This window comes from Phocoena phocoena, chromosome 6 (assembly GCF_963924675.1).
Source record: "Phocoena phocoena chromosome 6, mPhoPho1.1, whole genome shotgun sequence".
NCBI lineage: Eukaryota > Metazoa > Chordata > Mammalia > Artiodactyla > Phocoenidae > Phocoena > Phocoena phocoena.
In genome coordinates, this window is record NC_089224.1 from 80,724,360 (window position 1) to 80,747,378 (window position 23,019).

The following is a 23,019-nucleotide window of genomic DNA, read 5'->3' on the forward strand; positions in this document are numbered from 1 at the left end:
AATAAGGAAGGAAAGCTCTTAATCTTCTGGAGAGGATGCCAAGGCCTGGCTCCAGTGTGGGCTGAGGGGCGACCGCCCATCTAGATGAGGCCCCAGACAGGGCATGTTCCTTTCAGCTGCTGCTTATTCCTGAGAGGCCACCAGTGGCTGAATGATGGATTCCAGGATGATGCTACGATCAGGTGCTTCCTCCTCACACAGGGGCACTTTTCTTGCTTTGATCATAAACACCCACTGTGCGCAGGGCCAACGTGAGGACAGGGGGAAAGGAGGGGGTTCGCTGTTGAGGCTGCTCTCGGCAAGCCCACTGTTTCCAGAAGAGATACAACGGGCACCTAAATCACCATAATATTCTGCAGCCAAGGGGCTGCTGCAGGGCCTGGGAGGGATGAGACGGGAGGAGAGATGACATTTGAACTGACAACTCTGACAAGTGGAAACAGGAGAGGGACAGGATTCCCTGTGGTAGGACCAGGGCAAGCCAAGGCAGTGCAGCTGGAGAGAACGTGCTCACTGCCCACTTTCTTGTTTTATTTGTAAGACGTACGTAACATTTGCCATTATACCATATTTAAGTGCACAAGTCAGTGGCATTAAGTATATGCGCACTGTCGTGCAGCCATCACCACCATCCATCTCACGAACTTTATCTTCACCCTAACCTGAAACGGCCCCCGACTAACTCCCCATTTCCCCTCCCCCAGCCCCTGGCCACCACCCTTCCACTTTCTGTCTCTATGAATTTGACTACCTAGGTACCTCATATAAGTGGAATCATATGGTATTTGGCCTTCTGTGACAGTCTCATTTCACTTAGCATAATGTTTCTAAGGTTCTTCCACGTTACAGCGTGTGTCAGAAGTTCATTTCTTTTTAAGGCTGAATAATATTCCACCGTGTGTCTATTCACTGTCTACTTTTGCTGGAGCACCAGGTCCAAGGAGGTGGGAGAGGGGTGGTGGGGCTTGATAAAAAGGCACTGAGGGTGGTGAGAGTGAGCTATTTAAATGGAATCTCGAGGCATTCTCCAAATCAGAGGTCCAGTGCCATAAAGATATAGTAGAAACCCACAGGAGTCATGTGCCTTGAAGAGCAGTTGACAAAACACATGAATGACGTCAGCCTTTCTGAGAAAGAGCATTGTTTTAGACTGGGCTTCATGATCCAAGGCCAGCTCATAGGGTCGACAAAAAATCCACCTCTGCGCACAGGCCCTGATACAACAGAAACTAACCAATGCTGGGTAGTGACCTTTAGTGATGACATTAAATAGCGCTGTGGTAGTATCTCCCAAACTTCACTGAGTTACATACCGACTTCATGATTCTGCTGTTTTCAAGTACCACCTGGCTTATTATTTACCATTGTTATGGATGTTGCCTCATTTTTTAGAGTAAATAAATTCACTTAAAAAGGAAAGTTTTAATCACCATCCCATAAGCCATCATCCTTACCAAAAACAGATGATAAACATAAAAAGAATGAACAAGAACAAAACCAACTAGGTGGGTACCACTGCCAGGAGGCAAGCCCAAGGCTCACTTTCTCTCTGCTGAAAAGGAAGATGGCAAGTACTGGAGAGCCGGTGGGGGCAGGCGGGAGGTCTAAGCAGCAAACCAAGATACTTTCTTTGGCAAACAAGAATAACCTTCTCTTTTTAGAAAGAAAGTAAATGAAAAGGGAAAAACCTCACTATGTGGTTCTCAGGCTGCCTAAAATCATGTCTCCTCTGAGAAGATGTCCCTTACTTTGGCAAAACATGGCTTTATTGGGTCCCATGAGTAAACTGGGATGATTTATTAGTTTTGAGGATGATGCTTTCCTTTTCATGGGGGGGGGGGTAAGAGGAGAAGAGAAGAGCTATAAAAGGCAGGACTTGGTCATTTTAAGGCAAAGACCCACTGTAAGGTACTGGAGACAACTCTGTAAATTACGAAATCTACCAAAGTGCTTGCTTTGTGGGGTCATATCCTCCGCACCCCTGCCACCCCTGGCTCTAAGGAGTGCAGTGTAGCTTCCTGGCTTTGGAGAATTCCAAGGGATGGGGACATTGGGAATGCAGCTGACAGGCACCGACATAGGAAAACCACCTTCCACTTCATCCTCTTTCACAAGCAGGACCAGCAACCACTGACATGTACGCTACAGTTTACAAAGCACTTTGCATGCAAATCGTCATTTAATCCTGGGCCACAAAGCAACTCGTGGATGCACTTCTGTGGGCCCCAATAATCATGAACATCCTTGCTTTCTCTCTCCCTCTCACACAGAGCCCAGATGCAAACAGATATTCCATGAATGTGGGTGGGATAAATGAATGACAACTGACAGCCAGAAACACCTCTTTACCCCAAATTCCAATTTATGAAAGTCCCTGACTTCAGTGATAAGGTACCTGGAACAAGATGAAAAATGCATATAGCCCAGTATTACACAATATTCAGAAGAGATGGATAGTCTACATAAACACTAGCTTAAAAGGAAAACATGTGCAGGGAACAGATTAGCTATTAAATCAGAGGGACTTGGGCATACACCTCTCAGACAGGATTTATTGTTCCCAAAGCATCTGCACCTTACCGAAGCTGGGTTAGTAATGGCATGCAGTTAGGGTAGGGGGTGTTATAATGGTAATCATTAAAACAAGCTTCCCCCCATTACATGGTGAATTCAAATTTTCATTAAGGCCTCAACAATAGGGAGCAGTTAAGTAAATTACGGCATGCTAACCGGATGGAATATTAAACAGCCATTAAAATGATAAATCTGAAGATTATGTAGCTACATGGAATAGCGTGCATGAAATTATGCTAAGTTAAAAAGTGAAATACAAGACTGTTTATGTGTTGAGCAAACCGTATAATGTGGGCTTTCTAAACAAGTCCTGGGCAATGTGAACAATGCCCCAGAGGAATTCTACTCCTTGCTTAGGAATTGCTGAACACCGTCATCACACACTTTGCCCATAATATCTAAACTCTGATGACAGCAATGTTGTAAGTACAGATACACATGAATAAAGGACAGAAAACCTGATACAGGAAGATAAACAACTACTGTGTATAGAGGGAGGAATTATTGCATAGTAATTTTTCAAAGTTGTTTTAAATAATGAATAAGTATGTTAGTAAAGAAAAAATGTAGTTAAGAGTGGATCACATGAAAGTAAATACGATGTTAAGTTGGGCTTATAGGAGCGGTGTGTTTCGGAAGCAGCTGCCTTTGCCTGAGAAAACACCCATTTAAGGGAACATCTCCTCTCCCAGGAGACGTTTGCCAAGAGCCCCAGGAAGTCAAGGGCAGTTGCGCCAGGCCAGCTCACCAGACATCACTGTCCCCTGCCTAATGACCAGGCCCGTCCTCCTTATTACCCAAACCGATCTGCGACGGTCCAGAGACTGACCTAATAGGGGAGCTGGTAACTGTATGTTTTAAGTCACAAGTTATCTGGACATCACCATCTATAAATTCATGGAAAATGACCTTTAATATTGGGTGGCAGGCTGTGATGTTACGCCTCTTAGGCAGGGAGCAGGAACATTAAATTGACAGGGTAGGGATTTCTGTCGGCTTCTGAAGTAGAAAGGTTTTCAAGTAGAACTATATATGGAGGAGAAAAAAAAATGAGAGCACTTTGTTTTAGAATCGGAGAATGTTGGAACTGGAAGGGGCCCTGGGCGTATTCACCAAGGGCACAGAGCCAGGAGGGTGAGGCTGGTGTACTGACCAAGGGCTGTGGCCCTGAGAGGCAAGGAGAGCCGAGGGGATCATCTGAGTGAGGGGCCCAGGACAGAGCTTGGTGCAAACCAGAGGCCTCCTGAGTGGCTCTAAGTGTTTCGAGTTCCCCAAGTCCATTGGCAACAAGCTATGCTTTGCTCTGGTGTTCACCAACTCCGTGCCTCCCCCTCACAGTTTTTTTTTTTTTTTTTTTTTTTTTTTTGCGCTACGCGGGCCTCTCACTGCCGTGGCCCCTCCCGTTGCGGAGCACAGGCTCCGGACGCGCAGGCTCAGCGGCCATGGCTCACGGGCCCAGCTGCTCCACGGCATGTGGGATCTTCCCGGACCGGGGCACGAACCCGCGTCCCCTGCATCGGCAGGCGGACTCTCAACCACTGCGCCACCAGGGAAGCCCCCCTCACAGTTTTTTGTTTGTGTGTTTTGTTTATTTCCTTTGGCTGTCAGGAAGCTCAGGGTTAATTTTGATGCTTAACCTCAATAGCTAGGTTAGCTTAGATATTGGGTAGAATCATTTTCACTTGCCCTTCCTTCTATTGTGGATCTTGATATCTATTATAACAGCCTCATCATATACATTTCTTTTTATTATGCATAGCCTCAGGTCAGTATTCTGAAAGCAGGCAGACACACATCTAATGAAAAAGACTAGAAGAAAAAAAAAAACCTCTTCTTTACCTTCCTTTCAGGAACAGAGAAAGGAGGGCAGGGCTTGGCCTCACCTCTGGGAAACAGGCCGAGGAAATCAATGTACTCGCTGGTGCACCCAGCCTTCTCTGGGAGCGCCAGCATCTACCTGTCCTCACACCCCACTAGGTATCTACTGAATGCCCAGCACGAGAGGAGACGGAGATGAAGCAGACACAGTCCTGGTCTTCAGGGAGCCCTTGGGGAAAGAGGGCCAGAGCCCCCAACACAGACAGAGGAGGCTTAGGGTCCTCAACAGGGAGCAGATGTGACTCTACAACTCAGCTGAGGGAAATCTGTGAAGGCCTTAAAGAATTTAGACATGAGGGCATGGCACGGTGGTATGGCAGGGAAGTTGGGTGTTTGATGAAGGAAGGACCGAAGCAGAGGCACAGGGGCTGGAAGCACGAGGTGTATGTGGGGAAGGTGGGCCGTCCAGGGGGTCCATTGAGAGGGGATGCCAAGGCAGGTGGAAGTGGTTCTGGACGGCCTTGAATGCCACGGGACAGCACCCCCAAGACTGTCTAAGGAGAGGTGCAGGCTGGAGAACCCCCAGGCAGGGTGGAGCTGGGCGGGATGAGGCTGGCACAGACATGCAGGAGCCTAGCTGGAAATGACAGATGCCAGCCTGCAGGCCCCTCACCTCTAATCTTCCCAGCTGGTTTGTCTGGGAATCCACACCAGATCCCAAATGACAGGGTGGCAGAGCTCAGTAGAGATGTGTGGCCAAGCAGGCTTCCAGTCCCAGGCCCTGCCATCCCGTCAGCCCAAGAAACCTCTACTCAGTCGGTGGCGGGCCTGCCTGGCTGTACCCTCAGGCCTCCATGGGCCAGGACTGCATTATTAGGACAATGCAACGCCACTGACTGGTGCTGCCCTGCACCCGCCACCTGGGAGGCAAAGCCCTGGGTCCAGGAAAGCGACAGGTTCAACAGCACAGTGCAGTGGCTGAAAACACTGATCCTGCCAGACCGCTGGGGCCCGAATCCCGGCCCCAATGGGGGACCCAGAGCAAGTTGCCCCAGTTTCCTCATCTCTGGAGCGGGGACAACAGTGTCCAGGATGTTATGAGGATCAAACGAATTCTTGTACGTTCAGTGTTTAGAACGGCGCCTGGTGCACAGAAGGCACTCCGGGAATGTTGACTTCATGTCAGTTACCACTACTGGGGCATCCTTGGAATACCATTCCAAGAGCCCTCCTCCTCTGAGATCACCCTTCATCCCCCAGAGCCACAGAAGGCCTGCTTACGAACTCTAACAGGCAACCCTGCGCTGGAGATGACAGGGTTTCACCACCCATCTATGAACCTTCCATTTCTGGATCCACAACTTCTGATTTAGCTGCTGCTTTGGCAATCTCTCGCCTCCACGTGGCAGCTTTGCTCCAGATCAACTCTTGTGCGGAACACAAAACACACAGGGGAGGGCTCAGTGCCCAGGAGTCTAATGACTACATTTTACAGATGGAGAAACTGAGGCCTGGGGAAGGACAAAGCCCCAGGTCCTCTAACTCTTAGACCAGGGCTCCTCTTCCTACCTTTCCCAGATGCTTCCTCATGTCTCTTTTATCAGACTGTCTTGTTTGTAATCTTCTGGAGGCAGGGGCATCTACTTCAGTCAGGCCTGAGGTGTTAAAAAGCACACCCGGCACCACAGCCCAAGTGAGGAGTTCCACAGGAGGGGCGGGCAGCTGTTCCTAATTAGACACAGCCAAAATCCCGCCAAGTTCCGGGCACCACATCAAAGGGAAGGCAGGGGACGCTCTCCTCATCTAAACTGTTAAAACATCTGCTGGAGAAAGACCCTCCTCCTAATGAATGCCTGAATGCAGGGGGCCCCCGGAGGCTGAGGTGGCAGCATGGGACAGCAGGGGTCCTCGGGGCGGACCCTGCCAGGCAGCAAGGGTAGGGCAGCTTGGAGACGGAGCCTGGACACAAACCCAACACAACACAGGCAGAGGCCCCACCCCCTCCTCCATCTAGTCTGGTTTCCGGAGCTGTCTAGAAGCCACGAGACTGACTAATTGGAGTTCTCTTACCATCTCGTTTCCAGACGTGCATAGAAACACCCCAGAAAAAGAGGGTGAGCTCTGTGGAGCAAGGGTGTGGAACAAGAACAATGGTCACATCGGCGGAAGCCGTGCAGGCCTGTCACTGCCCGGTGGAACCTGCACCGCTTGCTCTTTTACGCTCAGCCCAAGGGCGAGGGGAAGGCCCAGGTCTGAGTCAGGGAGCCCGGTCTGATCCCTGCCCTTGGACATCTGTACAGGACGGGGTCTCCCCTGGAGGGCCCTGTTCTGTGGTCCCTGGGGGAGACGAGCCCACACCCCTGATGACACCGAATGTGCTTTGCTCACGATTTAAAAGGCCACATGGGCCTCTTCACAGAGCTCTCGGGAGTTGCCTGCAATTATGGTCAGGCCCTTCCGCCCTGCCCATCACTCTGCACTCTTCCAGTGACTGCCTTCGCGTGCACAGGCCTCCGAGTGGCTGCAGGCCTGAGTTCTGTCGCCATCCCCTGCAGAGACTCACTGAGGCGAACTTGCCACTCCAGGATCCAGGCTGCTCCCAGGCTCAAGGCAGTGCATCAACGAGCATCCATTTAGTGCAGCAACTTTCTCAGGAAGACAGCTCTCTGCTTCCATGTCAACGGAAGACCCACATTCACAGGCAATCAGGGAGCCTGCCTGCTTTTCTTTCTCAAACATCACTGAGCCCGTACTGGGTGCTAAGGCGGACCCCAGGCCAATGCTGAGCACTCACGTGGAGACAAGGCTCCCCCCACCCCCAGAGGAGCCGTGGTTTAGCAGGAGAATGGGGACACCAGCATCCCTAAGTGCTGAGCGAATAACAGTTACGGGTTACTGAACACCTGCCTGTGCCCGGCACTGTCCTGGGTGTTGGCTGCATGTCATTCCTTATCCCCATGACACAGACAGGCAAGGGTGACTGGCAGCCTCAGAGCCTCCGCTGGGACTAACCCAGTTCTAAAGTGGTACAGACAGTGGCAGCTTGGAAGAGGCAGAAAGCAAAGGCAGTCCCAGGGATTTCGAAAAACCTTAGGGAGAAGGTGGCTTTTCAGAGGATATCAAGTCCTAGTGCAAAGAGGCCCCTCAAGGGCCACAGAAGCTTAGGGACCTGCCTGGCACCACAGACAATGAATGGGGGGCCCAGGGTAGAATATACTCAAGGAAATAAGGAAGATTCAGATGGGTGAAGACAGGGCCCCAGGATAAAGGGCAACAGAGCCAAGTCGTGGACAGAGGAAAGCTTGAAGGATTGTGAGGTAAAACGAAAGACTGTGAGTTGTCCCGAGCCCAGCGCTACTGAGGAAGAGGAGATAGGGAGTGGCTAGAAAAGGAAACTGGGGCTGGGTTATGGAGGGCCCTGAATGCCAGGAGGAGGGGTAGGAAACTGCAAAATGTGGGCCAGCAGTCTCAATCAGGTTTGCGCTTTCAGAAAAAAAGCTTTTACAGAAGCTGGCAGGAAACACCAGGGCGTGGTGATCAACTGTGATGACCTGAAGGTCCAACCCTCCGAACAATTAGGTCTCTACCCTTTCAAATAGTGGAGAGAGGATGCCCGGGGTTCCAGAAAGAAAAACACACTCCAGCGAACAGTTCCCAAAAGTGGAAAAGAAAGCATTTCCACTGGGATACGAGGCAGAGTCGGGGTGGCACCAGTTCCCTCACGTCAACCTCAAGAGGGGCGGGTGTCCTCTGACCCCCGTGCTGCAGACAGAGGCTGGGGCCCAGGGGGGACTGCCAGGGGCCTTGGCAAACAGAGCCAGAGACGGTCCAGCCTCGTGTCTTCCAAGTATTGACAGCCTGTACTCACAGAGAGGGTTAGCCACCCCTCTGGTGCGATCTTCCAGTCTGCTAGGCACGGCGAGGTCTCAGCTTCCAGAGAGGCCTTGGGCCGCACTCTAATATGATAAAGCCACGGGGGACAGGCTTTCATGCCAGACCACCTTGGCTACACCCCTCACTGAGCAGCATCACCAGCCCTTTCTCACGGAACCTCCCAGAGCAAAGCCTTGGAGGATCCAAGACCACACCCGAGCCCCCTCCTCACCTGCCTGGTATGAAATCTGCAGCTCAGAGTGGTTCAGCCAAGGTCTAGGAGACTCAACTCTCAATAATACACTTGAAGAGTGCTGAGTGCCTACGGTGTACCAAGGTCTGTGCCAAGCGCAGTGCCTCCAAGTTCTCACTTAATTCTCACAACACCTCTATAAGGGGGTGCTGCTGGCATCACCACTTTAAAGACAGTCACACAGCAAGCCAGGGATGGAGGCAGCCTGACTCCAAAGCCCATGCTCTTAAACATGCAGCTGTCTATACCGCCTTTCCAACACTAGTTGGTGCTCCTTCCGCTTCACCAGGTCCAAAATAACATGAACATGTTCAGGTCAGCAGGGAATGCAAGCACTGGAAGAGCCGACTTGGTCGCCTAGCTTGGTCCTAGCTTCACCATGCTGAGTGACGCCAGGCAGGTTACTCCCTCCCTCTGGTCATCAGTTTGCTCATTAGTCAAGGCAACCGAGGTCATCTTGGGCTTTATCTGACCAGGACCACACGTAGGTACCTATAGGAATCGTTAGGCAGTCTGGGAGGAAAGCAAAGGATGGTATCAGGAGGAAGAGAGCTGCCCATCAAAGAGGTATTTAAGCACATTCTAGATCTTTAGAGGGGTGGCCAATGCATGCTGCTGGTCCCAGGCTGGCTGGCTCTAAGCAAGTGATTACAAACTGGCATTGGGCGCAGGGTGCCAGCCTCCCAGGGCAGAGCCAGGGACCCCTTCCAGGCATGACCCTTCCCTCCATCTGTACCTAACAGCCCCCCTTGCCATGTGACAGGTTTGCAGTCAAACTGGTCAAACCCCACCCATACCCATCTGGTGGAGGCGGCAGCCCTGGGGCTGGTTGCAGGGTCGCTGCCTCATGCTGAGGGGTGCTGCTGGCATTGTGCCGCATGCCCAGCACAGCTGTCCGGGCGGAAGCGACTTGCTGAGATCTGGCAAGCTCTCTGCCCCAGTCTTCCTTGCTTTGGAACTGCTTCAAGAGAGGAACTAATCTCCTTGAGGACTTGTAGACAACCTCAGCCTGCTGGATGGTGATGACGAGGCTGCCGGCCTGGGACCGGCCTGGCCCTCCGCTCACTGGCTGTGTGACCCTGGTCAGCTGCCTGATCCGCTAGGGCTAAGATTCCTTCCAGGTGAGGCGGGAGGGGGTGAAGCAGATGGTCTCGGAGGCCTTTCTGGCTCCAGAGACCTCAGTCTGATTCTACAAAGAGTGGATGTTCACACAGGCTTCTTGTTCCAGTGTTGTAGCTCCAGCACACGAAGGAAGAGGGGACATACACAAGAGCACCCATCCTACAGTGCGCAGGGTCCCTGACCTTGGCATCCTAACCACCTTCCAGCAAACTCCTCCAAAATTCAACCCCAATATGCAATAAGAACCCTCTACGAGGAGAAGCTCTATACCAACACAAAGTTGTGTTTTCCTGCCTGTGAGTAATTTTGTGGGTCAACTTGAATGGGCCACAGGGTTGCCCAGATACTTGGTCAAACATTATTCTGGATATTTCTGTGACGGTGTTTCTGAATGAGATTAACATTTAAATCCACAGACTGAGTAAAGCAGATTGCTCTCCCTAATGTGGTGGGCCTTGTCTAATCAGTTGAAGGACCAAATAGAACAAAAAGGTTGACCCTCCTCCAATAAAGAGAATTCTTCCTGCCTGACAGCATTTGTACTGGGACATCAACCTTTTTTCTGCCTTCAGACTCAAACTGAAACACTGGCTCTGTCTGGGTCTCGACCCTGTTGGCTTTTGGACTAGAATTACACCAGCGCATCTCCTCATTCTCAGGCCTTCAAACTTGGACTGCAACTACACCATTGGCTCTACTGGGTCTTTCTGACTCATCTTGGGACTTGCCAGCCTCCATAATCACACGAGCCAGTTTCTTATAATTACTCTCTCTTATTGGTTCTGTTTCTCTGGAGAACCCTAACTTATGCCTCCGTGAAGAATCCTTCCTCACATCCTTACCATGCACGGTCTTAGGATGGGCTGCTTGTCTGCTCCCCTTCTCAAACAGCTCCTGAAAAGACTGTGTATCAACACAGAAGCCAGGTCTATAAGAAAACCTCTTTATCACAATGCAGAGGGGACCTGCCACTTTTCCTGACCTTGAAGAACTAGGGATGCAGCCAAGCCTCAGCTCTCTTAGAGGAACCTGCAATTCCACCCTCAGGAGACCTCATGGTAGCAAAGCCGCTGCAAGAGTGGGGATCTCAGTGGGGATCCCTACTTGGCCCAGGAGTGACCACCTGCCAAGAGCCAATCCAAACTTAACAAGAAAGACCAACAGCAAGACTCCCTCATTCCAGATAGAACTTTCTGGCCCACAAAGTTTGTGTGATTTGGTTTTTAAAACCATCTGGTTATAGACAGATCCTAATGGTCAGAGCCAACAACCCCATTTAATAGGGCAAACAGGAAACCCAGAATCAAAGGGACTTGCCAAAGTCAGAGTGAGAAATCCACACGATTCCTACTCTACCGGTCTTTCCGACTGTACTATTACATCTTGTATTTCTTGGTGTCGCAGCACAAAAAACCCAATGGAGTGTTTTTGTTTTGTCTGAAAGAAGGGTGGGGAAAGGGAAGGTGTGTGTGAGGTGCTATACACAAGAATTAGGAACCCGAAAGCTACCACTGTTCAGAACTGCTTTCAAGCGGCTCTTTCCTGTCAACAGCTATCACAGATTACACCATCCATACGGCCATCTCAAGAATTTTTGGAAGGAAACATCTGGATAATGAATGTTTTTATGCTGGGAAACACAAGAACAGCCCCTCTTGGGGCCCTAAAAAGGTGTCCTGAAGAGACTCCATACTGTGTGAAAGGTGCCATCAATGCCTGGAACATGAGAGCAGAGGCGCCATGAGATGCTGAGTGGAGATGGCCTTCTCACCACTGGTGGCCTTTCCCAACCAGCTACCCTCTAGGAGCCCCAGAACCCCAAGTCCGAGTTTCCGTTTGTGTTGGGACCCCATGTATCGAAACCCCAGTGTGTTAAGAGGTGGTACAGTGGCTCAAAGATGAATCTGACACTGTCTCTAATACCTCCCTTCAAGAAGCTAGGATGGTACTTACCACCCCTGCACACCCTCAATGTTAGTGGTGAGGGTGCCTCAGCCCAGGGACCCTGAGACTCTACCATGGTTCTAGCCGCCTACACACTCAGCTCCCACCCCCACTCCAGCTTCTGAGGGCCGAGTTCAAGTCCAATCCATCTTGACACATCCCCTGCGAGTCCTAACGTAAGCAGTCTTTTGCAAATTCAGAATTTAGCACAGGGAAAAATACTTTTAAAACATTTGCCTACCTTAGGAAGGGAGCCAAACTCACCGACTGGTGGAGGGAGTATAAACTGGAAATGGCCTTTTCAGGGATCAAATTGGTGAATCTAACAAAAATTAAATACCCTAAGGCCTGAAGTTCCACTTCTGGAAATCAATTCTACAGAAATACCCAGACCCACAAGCAGAAATAAATATACACAGATGTTTGCTGCAGAATGTAAGAATGAAAAACTTGAAACAAGTTAAAAGTCTATGAATAGGGGAATGACTGAATACACTGCATTACAGTCACATTATAGAACCACTCACAAGGACTAATGACCTTGGACAAGATCTGTGATGCAGAACGATGTCTAGTAGGATAGCATTTATGTAGGGAAGAAAATGCTGGTAGTATGTAGAGATGTGTATTTTTGTAAGATAATGGGAAAAGGGCTAAAGGAATATAAAACAAATTGTTAATGACGATTCTTGTTTCTGGAAGAGAGAGTTCATTTTTTAATTTCCTATATGCCTGTATGTTTTCTTACCCAGAGCACATGGTTTTTTAATGGAATAATTAAAAAAATATTTTTAAAGGAAGTTTCACGTGCAGACGTGGCACATGAAACTATCCTCTTTATTATTATTTTTCGTGACAGCACTTGTTGAGGGTCTACTTTGAACCAGGCATGGTGCCAACAGCTTTATATTAACTGCAGGACAGATGGGGAAACTGAGGCTGCAACAGGAAGAGTAGGTGAGTGAGGTCGTGGGGCAGAGCTGGGATTGGCCACATCTGCCTTCATCAGAGCCCGAGCACACTGTCCTTCTTGCTCCCTGCTGCTTTCGGGAAGCACCATCGCTGTGGAATTCCCTCATCTTCTACTTAACATTCCTGTGGAACAGGCTTCCGATCAACAGCTTCTGCTTTTGTGACTGTTTTTAAACAATTACCGTTTCATGTCATGTTTACACATTTGAAGTTTAGGAAACAGTGTTTGGAGGAGACCATGTTTTGGTTTTTAACTCTAAGATGTACATATTAATTATAACACAGCCACCAAACATGCCCCTGGTCATCCGTGGAGGCACTCCATGCTTAGAGACACGTTAAAGAACTGTAGTTACAAGTCTCGGCACCACAAACAACTAAAGCTTCCCCAAAACACAGCTATGAGGACAGGCCTGATCCCTGAAAGCATTTGGGACCCATGGTTTCACTGCAAAGGACCCCACCCTCCCAGGGGCTTGTTATCCTTTCCTCTAAGTGACAAGTCGAGGTAATTCCCATCAACCAACACTGACCAGCAAGCTACGAACCAAAATCAACTTGAGATGTGTGATAGCAAACAGGCTGCCCTTTTTGGGGGGTGGGTGCTCAGGGAAGCAGGTCTAGACCTTCAGGCCCAGTCGCAAAAGAGACTGCCTCCTGAAAGGCGACTCCTTGCCGAGGGCATCAGAAGGGATTACAAGCAGCCTGACAAGTTCTTATCCACAGGAGTGAGACAGGATTCCGGCTCCAACACAAGAAAGGTGCTTCGGGAAATGGAGTGAGATCCTGACCCTGGAAATCCGTACGGCAAATGGGTGAGGGAGGAGGTCTGGACGTGGCAACCTGCTTCACTCGTTGGTTCTTTCACTTGCTCTTCCCTACGGAGCTCCCGTGTTGCTGGTTTATGGGGAAATGCTGATCAGTCAAGCCTGGTCCTTGCCCTAGAGAAGCTCGCAGCCTAAAATACAGTCTCCTCCGGGGCTACGTGATCATGTGTGTCATCTCCTTAAGTGCCACCAGGCTAAAAGGATCACACTCTAGTGGAGAGGCAACAGGGAGCCGTCAAAGGCTTCCGAGGAGGCCAAGGGGTGAGCAGGGCTCCGGGTCTGCCCCACCTCACCTTATCCTGTGCTGGGGGCTGGGCTAGTCAGGTCCCTGGGGGTCTGTTTCCTCAAGTTTTAGACTGCATTGTCACTGCTGCCTTGCCACCACATGTAGGGTGGCATAAATGAACTAAATGATGACAACATATTATATCAACCGTGGGTCCTATTTCAAGTGTTACCTGTGGGGTGTCCGTGAGCCAGAATCAAATGCTACGGGTGCCAGAGGTGGAAATAGGGTCTGGGGAGCACCAGAGTATGTGTGTGTGTACCTGCATGTACAAACACACATGCACACACGTATATGAACATACACGTGTGTGTACATACACATGCACAGTCACATGCTCACACGCTAGGCCCTCTAGCAGTCTAGCCCCTCAGAGTCCCTCACGCTACCCTGGTCAGTAGGTTTTTCTCTGCAGAGGTGGGATGGGGGTGGAGTGCAGGGGTCAAAAGCATTTCTTATTAGGGGCACACAGGGTGAGTGATCTGTGAAGAGACTTTAATAAAATGACAAGTAGCAGCCCATGTGACAAGAGATACTCAAGGCCTGCTGAAGCCTCTTCCTCTTCCTTTTCCCTGGAACAAAATGAGACTTAGAACCTGCCTTTGGATTAAGTCTTAGGACACAGTGAATGAGAACTGGGGTGGGGGGGCAGGGAGGGAAAGAAAGCCTATCTGAGTGTGTATTAAATTTGAAGAAAAAAGAAATCACAGGAAGAGAAACGAACCAAGCTAAAAATAAGGCGGCTCCAATATTACTGCTAGACAGAAAATATAACCCCTGCTAAGCAGGGAAGCCAAACTGGTATGAAAGAGAAAATATAAAGTTCCCACCTAAAAATAACTGGAGGACTAACATGGACTCACCGTTGAGAAATACGGAATTTCTGAAATGAGCCTGAGACTGCAGTCTCCCTTGGTAGGGAGGGGTTGCCGCAGTCTGGAATTTAAAGTTCTCTTCCAGCCATGAAGCTGGCAATAGAGGACAGAGATCATCTCAAGAGCATTCCTATCTGTCGGTTCAAAGAGCTGCAGGAAATTCAGACAAGCCAAGACCTGGCACGCAACGGGCAGAGCTCGGGCTGTGGGTCAGGAGCCTGGCTGAGCTCACGGCCAGCAGACCCTGGGCTCCTTGCACCCTCCACGTTTGTAAAGTGACTAAACATTAGGCTGACGATTGATCTCAGTTGTTCACTTATTTACTATATCACCCCTTTTCATACTGTTCCTTCCTTTCCACGTTTTACATTTATATATGGTTGTAGCAACCCAGTAGCACAGAAAGTGTCCATGGGATCTGGATTTGACTCTCAGATCCAAGCCACTTCCAAGCTGGGTGCCCTGGAGAGTCTTCCAACCTCTCTGGGCCTCCAACTCCTCAATGGCCAAATGATGTCACTTGACCCAGTAAGTAACAAGGGAAGAGTGCTGTGCGTGAAAACAGTATTGTCTTCTGTCCCTCCCCGCACTCCAGCATGTTTCAAACCTTGACTGTCTTGGAATAAGTGCAAATATAATTCAAATGATTAGCCTCTCACTTCCCCCAGTAATGTAGTGCTTTAATCCCAGGTACCAAACGTGTTGGCAGCTCTAATAGACTGACTGGTGTGTACATTTTGGAACCAGACTCAGTAGTCTTAGGTTCAAGACCGGGCTCTGCCATTTACCAGCTCACACCCTTTGGGGGTCAACGTGCCCCAGGAGAGCCTCAGCATCCTCTGCTGTGGAGTGGGGAGAATACTAATATCAACTTCATGAGGCTGTTATAAAATAAAACCAGACAAAGGATATAAAAACAGCCTTGTAAACCATAAAACCCTGTGCAGACGTTACAGATTAGAGCAGCATGTACATACACGTGCACAGATAGACACACAGCCTTATTTCTAGCTGACATCTGGTATAAATGACTCGCCATTCCATCAGTTTATGTTCACAAGGAGAAGACGTCCCATTTCATTTTTCTTTTGTAATTTCAGTCATGTACTAGGTCTTTCACTGATGCTGAACAAACAGAATCAACTTCTACCTCACCATCAATATTTTCCATATTTATCCCCAAAAGGAAGAACCCTGCAATGTGTGACAAGGTTCTGAAAAGACATGATCTGATTCCAGGGTTTAGAAACATGACATCTTTTTTTTTTGCATGGTACCTACCACCGAACAATTTGGAAACACTGTGGGGGAAAGGAGTGCTTTTATGCTATATAGAAAGCCCCCAGTAACTGGAACCAAAGTTTTCTTCCTGAGCATTTCATTAAGTATATCATCTGCTCGCGTTTGGCACTTTTCCACTAGCTGGGAACCTACAAAAACTGATGTGGTATGACAGCTGAGTTGGTGCTGCCAGACAAGCTTCCTTGCTGGCTCGGAAACGGGGGTTGAGGCACTGAGAGGGGAAGGAGTCGGGGGGTGGAGGGTGGGGGTGGCAGCTGTCACGTTACAGCTGCCGCCACGCAGACACACACGCACTTCAGATTTCACTCACGTCTCCCTGGAAGGAGGCACCGGCCACTGGCCAAAATGACCGCCAGGGCTCCCCACTCCATCCTGGCGAGACAAAGAAGCCATTCCTCGCCAGGGACGTCCGTCCCCCGGAGGCATTTCTCAACCTGTCTTCAGGGCAAGCTCTCCTCTGGTGTTTAAACCTGTTGGCCTCTGGGCCCGGTACGCCCACCACTGGCTCGGAGAAGGCTCTGTTGTTCTGGGTCTTCCTGCCAACTCAGTGGGCTGACCACTGTGTCCTTCAGCAGCCGCTGGCCACTGGTTGCCAGTCTGTAAAAATGCTCCCCTGCAGGCACTGGTCACGGTGTGTTCCAAGCCTGAGGGAGAACAGGGGTCCTGCTGAGGAGGCTTCTGTCACCCAAGTTCCATAAAAACCTCATTCATCCTCACTCGGAGAAAGCCTCCCTCCTCCTGACCTGCTTCCCTCACTGACCATGCTGAGGACATTAATAGTGGGAGTGACACTGTAGGCGGCAGGGAAGTGGGAACAGAGAGAAAAGGGGTGCTCAAAATTTTCTCATCTGCTCTGTAGAGAAGGTCACTGCTGTAGGACCCTTAACTGCACTCCCTCACATTTGCCAGAAGGAACGGCTCAGGAGCAATTACTCTAAGAGCCAAATCATCTTAGGCAGATGTCTTTCAACATCCAATTGGTTCACGTCCAACAATTCTATACAATAGGTCAAATCATTCTGTTTCCTGGGGGTTTAATTTGCAACTAATTCCTCTTACAGGGTTCACCAGGAAGCTCCTGCTGTTTAAAATGAGATGTGCTGGGTTGCTTTATGGAGATTTTTCTATGTGGTGGACAACCTGAAATGGTTGTTTTGAAAAATCCCTGAGCTGGAGTGACTGCAGCCATTCTGTGCGCCCGCAGCCAGCCATGGTCTGTAGGTGGGAGAAGACACAGAATGGGCCACCTGTCCGCAGGCTTGATTGTGTGTCTCAATTTTCAGGAGGATCTGAAGCCCACCTCTGCCCTCATGCCCCAGAAGAGCTCCCCAGGTTCTCACCTGCATGACAGTCTTCGAGCTCAGCTGGGGCTCTCAGGGGAAGCCTGCTCAGGAGGGAGAAGCAGCACGTCAGAAGAACAGCCTTGCAGCCTAGCCAACCCTGGACGGAGGGTCCCTAACCCAAGCCCATGGCCTGGGTGTGTGCAGGAGCTGTGATTACATGCATAGGTACCCAGATGGCAGAAGCCTGCTTTAAGGACTTAAACAGTGCAGCAGTTCTTTAAAAATATTTGGTAGGTCAGCTAACACTTAGGCGAGAGTCTAAAACGCTCATTTCTACAACACCAGGCTGGCTCCCCATCCCCTGAATGCTGGTAACGTTCAGCATCACAAAGTCAGCACGTTCATTCTGCGCCAGGCCCTGGGCCAAGGTCACCGCCTGCTCCCCATATCATGCTCCCCACCAGCAATGACCTCTCCTTTCAGCTCCCCGAGCCCTTCCAGACAAGGCTTAGAGCTCACCTCCTTCAAGCGCTACTCCTGACCGCCCTCGGGAGGCATTTTGCCCCTCTGCTGCCCACTCCAGCGCTGAGGATCTATCCTATTCATATGTTAGTTAAGCACTCAAGGCCTCAAGACATTTTTTTCCAGTACTGGCTTTAACTTCCACTTGACTCAACCCAACTTCTTATCCTAATTTTCCAACTCAACCTCGGTTTTAGAGTAGAGGCTCAATGGGATCAATCTGTGCACCCCAAATGGCCCAGTGCCCACCTGGTACCAGCAAGCTTGATTTGATTCAGGGGAAGGGTAAGCTGATGGGTGGGAAGTGGGCGAGGGGCGGGTTACAGTTCAGTAACTCCCAGCGGTCCCTAGGGTAAAGCCCCAACCTTTCCAGGGGCTCGGAAAACCCTCTGTCAACTGGCCATCAAACACCCCGCAGTTGCACAACTCCTCACGTGCCCTCCACAAGCCTTGAAACTGCAGCCACACCAGCCACTTGGGGCTGCTCTCTTCACTCTGGGCATGGCACTGGCCGTCTCTCCCCCTCCCCAACAGAACACCCACTTCTGAGCTTCCTCAGGACCCAGCTAAGCACCCGTGAAACCACTGGTGAGTCCCCTCCTCCCAGCTTGCTTGTCTGTCAAGACTTGGGTCAAGCTTCAGCTCTTGGGAAGTCTTTCCTGCCTCATTTTTCCTTGGAACCCAAGTGATTGTGCCATCTTGGTGTGGACCGCCACCCCACAAAGTGAAGTCCAAGACACTTTGCTGCCTCACCTGGATCCATGGCTGCCTCCCAGGGTCTCACTTATGTCAGTGTCATGGCACAGGGCTGCAAAATGCCCGGTGAATGGACAAAATGCCCCTAAAGTCCTGCCAGCCTGCCCCCACCCCAGTCATCTCTTTGTGGCTGACCTGACACCACCCTCCTCTCGCCTCCCTAAGGCCCACCGTGCCTCGGCCCATGCCTGCCTGGAGTCCTGCGCCTTCCACACAGGAAAGAGAGATGGACACTGAGGCCCTGCTCCTCTAGCCCAAGGCTGATGGTCAGGGTGTCTAGGGTGGACAGGAGCTTCTGTGTGACAAGGGCAAGTGGGAGAATGGAAAACAGGGCTGTGGACACCTGAGGTCGGGCAGGACCCCACTGAAGGACAGAGGGCCCTGAAATGGGGGTGGGGACAACAAGAGCCATGTTTCCTCCTGGCTCCTGGTACCCACGGAGTATAACAAAGCCGATAGAGCTGGGAGGCAGGCAAGCCGTGTGACGGACACTTGCTGCATCTTGCTGGGGCAGAGCTTCTTTCCCTTGTAAAGTGACAGCCCGCTTACCTCCCTGTTCCTGTTTGCTCTGAGACCTCAGAGATACGATTCCAAGGCACCAGTGACCAGCGGCCGGCAGCTCACTGGCAGGGGCGAATCACTAGGGCCGGGGTCAGACCAGACTGTTACCCCGCTGGCCTGGGCTCCCCGACCACAAACAGCTCCATAAACTGTAAACTTCCCCGAACCACAGACACTCCAGAGACCCGCGACATCTCCCACCAGGGTGAGGCCAACTATCTCTGCATCGCCTGTTTTCACATTCAGGAGAGCATGTGCTCTGACAGCCTCAAAATCATTATTTGTGTGTGAGTGCTCATTTTTCAGGGACAAACAGGAGATCCAACATCCCAACTGATTATTACATTTGCAGCCATTAAACCAACTTCAAAGGCAAGGCTCAGACGCATGTGGAGGAAAGGCCTGTTTTCATCCCGTTTCAACAAGCTCTTCCCAAGTGCCGGGCACCATGCTAGACTCTGGGGAATGACTCAGGCCCTGTCCAGGCTGCTGGAGGAGAGAGAGGCTCACTCAGAACTCAGAAGCAGGAACAGGAAAAGAGGAATGAGAAGCATTATGTGAGTCCTGTGGGAGCAAGGAGCTTGGGGAAGGCTCCTGGGAGAAGGAGGTTATGGTGAGAACTGACACAGGAGAGCAGGGAGGTGTTGCAGGTGTTGCCTGGAGCCCGGGGTCCCTGAGTGGGGCGCAGAGGGAGGCGTGGCTTGAGGAAGGCCTGGAAAGTCTGCACCTGGGTCTGTGGGGCTCAGTGAAGGTCTATGGGCAGGGGAGTAACACTGTCAGGCCGCGTCTAGGGAAATCATCTGGTGACAGCAAGAAGGAGGGATCTGGGAGGGGTGAGAGGGGAGGTTGGCTTGTGGCCCCTCACTTGGTCCTCGACACTTCCCTCCCCTCTCTGAGAGCTGCCCTCTTCAGAGGGGAATGACATGTGCTGCAGGGACACAGGGTACCCAGGGGCTCAAATGCTGTTCCTCTTTACTGGGATGACGCACATGCAAAAATGACAGCCCTTTAAAATATATATTAAAAAAAATTTTTTTTTAAGTGGGCATGGTGAAATTTTCTCCATTTGGAAGCAGGCTTTTTGGAAAGACATTCCCCAGGGTCTCTAGTGTGGCTTCGGCTCACAGGTTTCCAGGGTGCTGAGTGGAAGCTGCCGACACCGAGTGAAACACGGCGTGCGAAGGTCTGATCATGACTGGTGACAAGCAAACAAAGGCTGCAGCCCAGCAGGCAGTGCCCGGGAGGGCTTCTGTGTGTGTGTGGGGATCATGTCCTTAGGCCCAGTGGGATCTGTGAGCTTCTAGTGTGTCTTATTGCTGCTACTGCCACCACCAGAGGAGATCAGCACTTAAGTCACCTCAGGATCAGGTCGAAGCTTTGACTTTAGAGATGGGGAAAATGAGGCCCCGAGGGGCAGCGCCTTGCCCACACTCAAACCAGGAGTCAGCGGTGCTGGGATGAGTTCCAGAGTCCTTCAGCTCACGATTCCTCCCCCAAACCATAACACACCCTCCACCCTGGCCTTATTCTATCTGGCCACTCAAAGATTTACAAGATTCTCACTGTACGATCACAGCTGTGAAGCTAACAAGATAAGCTTGCAAGACTGGGCCCCCGACACTGCCCACTCCTAGAGCAGGGGTTTCTGCTCCTCTCTGCAGCCCCCGGTGCTCAGGATTTGCAGAGAGGGATGTCAAGGAGACACCAGAATGGATGTCCACGCCTCTGCAGTGGAGGTAGAAAGAGAGTGAGGCAAGGAGTCAGGGAGTGCGATGTTGCTGGCAGACCAGGCCAGAGGGCCAGGCATGGAAGGAGACCCCAGGCTAAAGCAGGGCATCTCAAACCATGGGACCATCTGTCCCAGAGTCATGGAGCCAGGTATTAAAATGCAGATTCCTGGGCCCCAGTGAGCCTTAAGGAACGGTGCCTAGGAATCTGCATTTGCAACACGGCACACCCACCTCCCCTCGCTTCCCCATGTGACTATGACACAAACTGACGTTGGAAGGCCCTGAACTCACATCTTCAGGGCAGCTTGCCCCTCACCCTGACCCAGGGTGGTGGGCAGGGTGCTGGACTGACATTCCTCATGTTTTACAGACAGGCTGGGGTGAGGGGCCTCTTGGTTGCCCAGAGAACAGGGCCGGGGGCAGAGAGTTGGGTGGGTGTTCCATGGAGCCTCCATGTCTCCTGCACTGAGTGCTCCTGCCCTGGTGGACCTGCTCTGAGGCCAGGCAGGATTCCGACTGCAACATGGGGCTAATCTGTCCACCTGGGGACTCTAGCATGATTTGCCCTCCAAAGTCTCTGGGGGCTCCCCTCATCAGAGCCCTATAATGTGCAAGATACCCTGGGCCAGAATGGCTTTACCTGCAACACGGAGCCCCAGAGCATCAGGGGTTGAGGGAGCTCCCAAAATGAACCATAGAAACTGCCCTGTGTGTGTGGAAGCCTGGCTTATGGTCAGGTATTGGGCTCCAGTCCTGGTTTCTTGTGTGATTTCAGGAAAGTGCCTTAACCTCTCTGAGCCTTCATCTCCCCAGCTACATAATGGGGATAACACCATGTGCCCTGTCTACCTCCCCAGGGTGGTGTGAGAATCGAGGAGCATGGATGTGTTCAGGACATCAACACAAACACAACGGCTATCGTTACGTGGTTTTCTACTATTCTTTTTTTAAGCATCAGGGAAAAGGTGTGTTCTTTTCTTCTAGTATTGAAGATCAAGGCCACACAGAGGTAAGCGGGCATTCTTCTTCAGCAGCCAGCAAAAAAGCACTTGTATGGCTTCCACCTGGCTGGCCCCTTTCTCTGGGAAAAGAAGCCAGGGGTCCTTGGTAGGCGACTCTGAATGGGCCTTTCATAATTTTGAAATCTCAAGTGCATGTGTGCTGTTTATGTCAGTACTTATAAAGGGAGATGGAACCACCCTTGTCAGGAGAGGAGATAATCGGCCAGCACGTCTCCCTGGCAGAGGCACTGTCGTGTAATTAAAGATGATAATTATAGCTCCGCGTCTAGCGTCAAACCCAGGGCTCTTTCCAGACATGACTGTGCCTCCCCTCACCCTGTGTGTGAAAACACACGGGCTCTCTGTGGATGGGGAAGCCCTGGGCAGCCCTGTCCTTTAGCTTTGGGTGGCTCCTGTAGGCCCAGCCCTTTGGACGGTTTGACCTGGAAGCCTCATCCAGGAGAGCTGGGTCCTCTGCAGTCCCGCCTCACTGCAGGATAAGACCAGGTGTGGCTGGGGGACACAGGGCTGACAGGCAGCCCCTGACGTGAGAGCGGGAAGGAGGGCCGGCTGGCTCCAGAGGGAACCCAGGTTGGTGCCCCTGGAGGCCACGCACTCGCCGGCACGCAGCGCTCTCTCCCCCAGCGTCCGTCAAGGAGTCTGAATGCTGACTTGCACACACAGCAGTACACCCACACTTCCCCGCTGAGGCCTCTGTAGATAAGAGGTGAGCTCTGAAGGGCAGGAGTGGCTGTGACTGTCTTTAACTCCCATGACCTGTCCCATAGGATGTAGCTCAGAGCACAGGCTCCAGTCAATGAAAGAAAGGGGCAGGGACGGGGCCTGATGTGATACAGCAAGTGAGCACTGGACCTGGCACCCCGAGACTTGAGCGCACGTGCCGGCCCTGCTGCTGGGTGACTCTACTCCCTAGTTTGCAGTTTCTCTGTCTCAACAACGAGAATAACTGGGCTGCCTCCAGGGTCATTCTGAAGATGAAATGAGATAATGTCTAAAAAAGCACTTTATAATCAGTAAAAGGAAAAGTAAATGTAAACTTTTATGACAATCACTCCATGTGTATAACTGATAGCCAAGGTCCTGGAAGAAAATGAGAGAAAGGCCAACTAATCTGACAATATTAATCAGAAAGATTCCAAAGACCCACAGATTTCCTGAAACAAAGATGTTTTCCTTGTAGACTCTTGAGTCCCAGAGAAGGAAGAGACATCACTGCCTGCAGACGGGGCCCCAGAGGCGGAGTGAAGGACTGACTTAGATGGGGCTCCAGCAGAGGAAGGCAGGGGTGGGGGGCGAGAA

General features: G+C 51.0%; 1 protein-coding gene across 1 annotated transcript in view; it reads right to left on the minus strand.

The window, feature by feature from the left end:
* Nucleotides 1-23,019, minus strand: part of SHB (SH2 domain containing adaptor protein B) — a 133,919-nt gene that overhangs the window by 47,633 nt on the left and 63,267 nt on the right. The window lies entirely within an intron of this gene.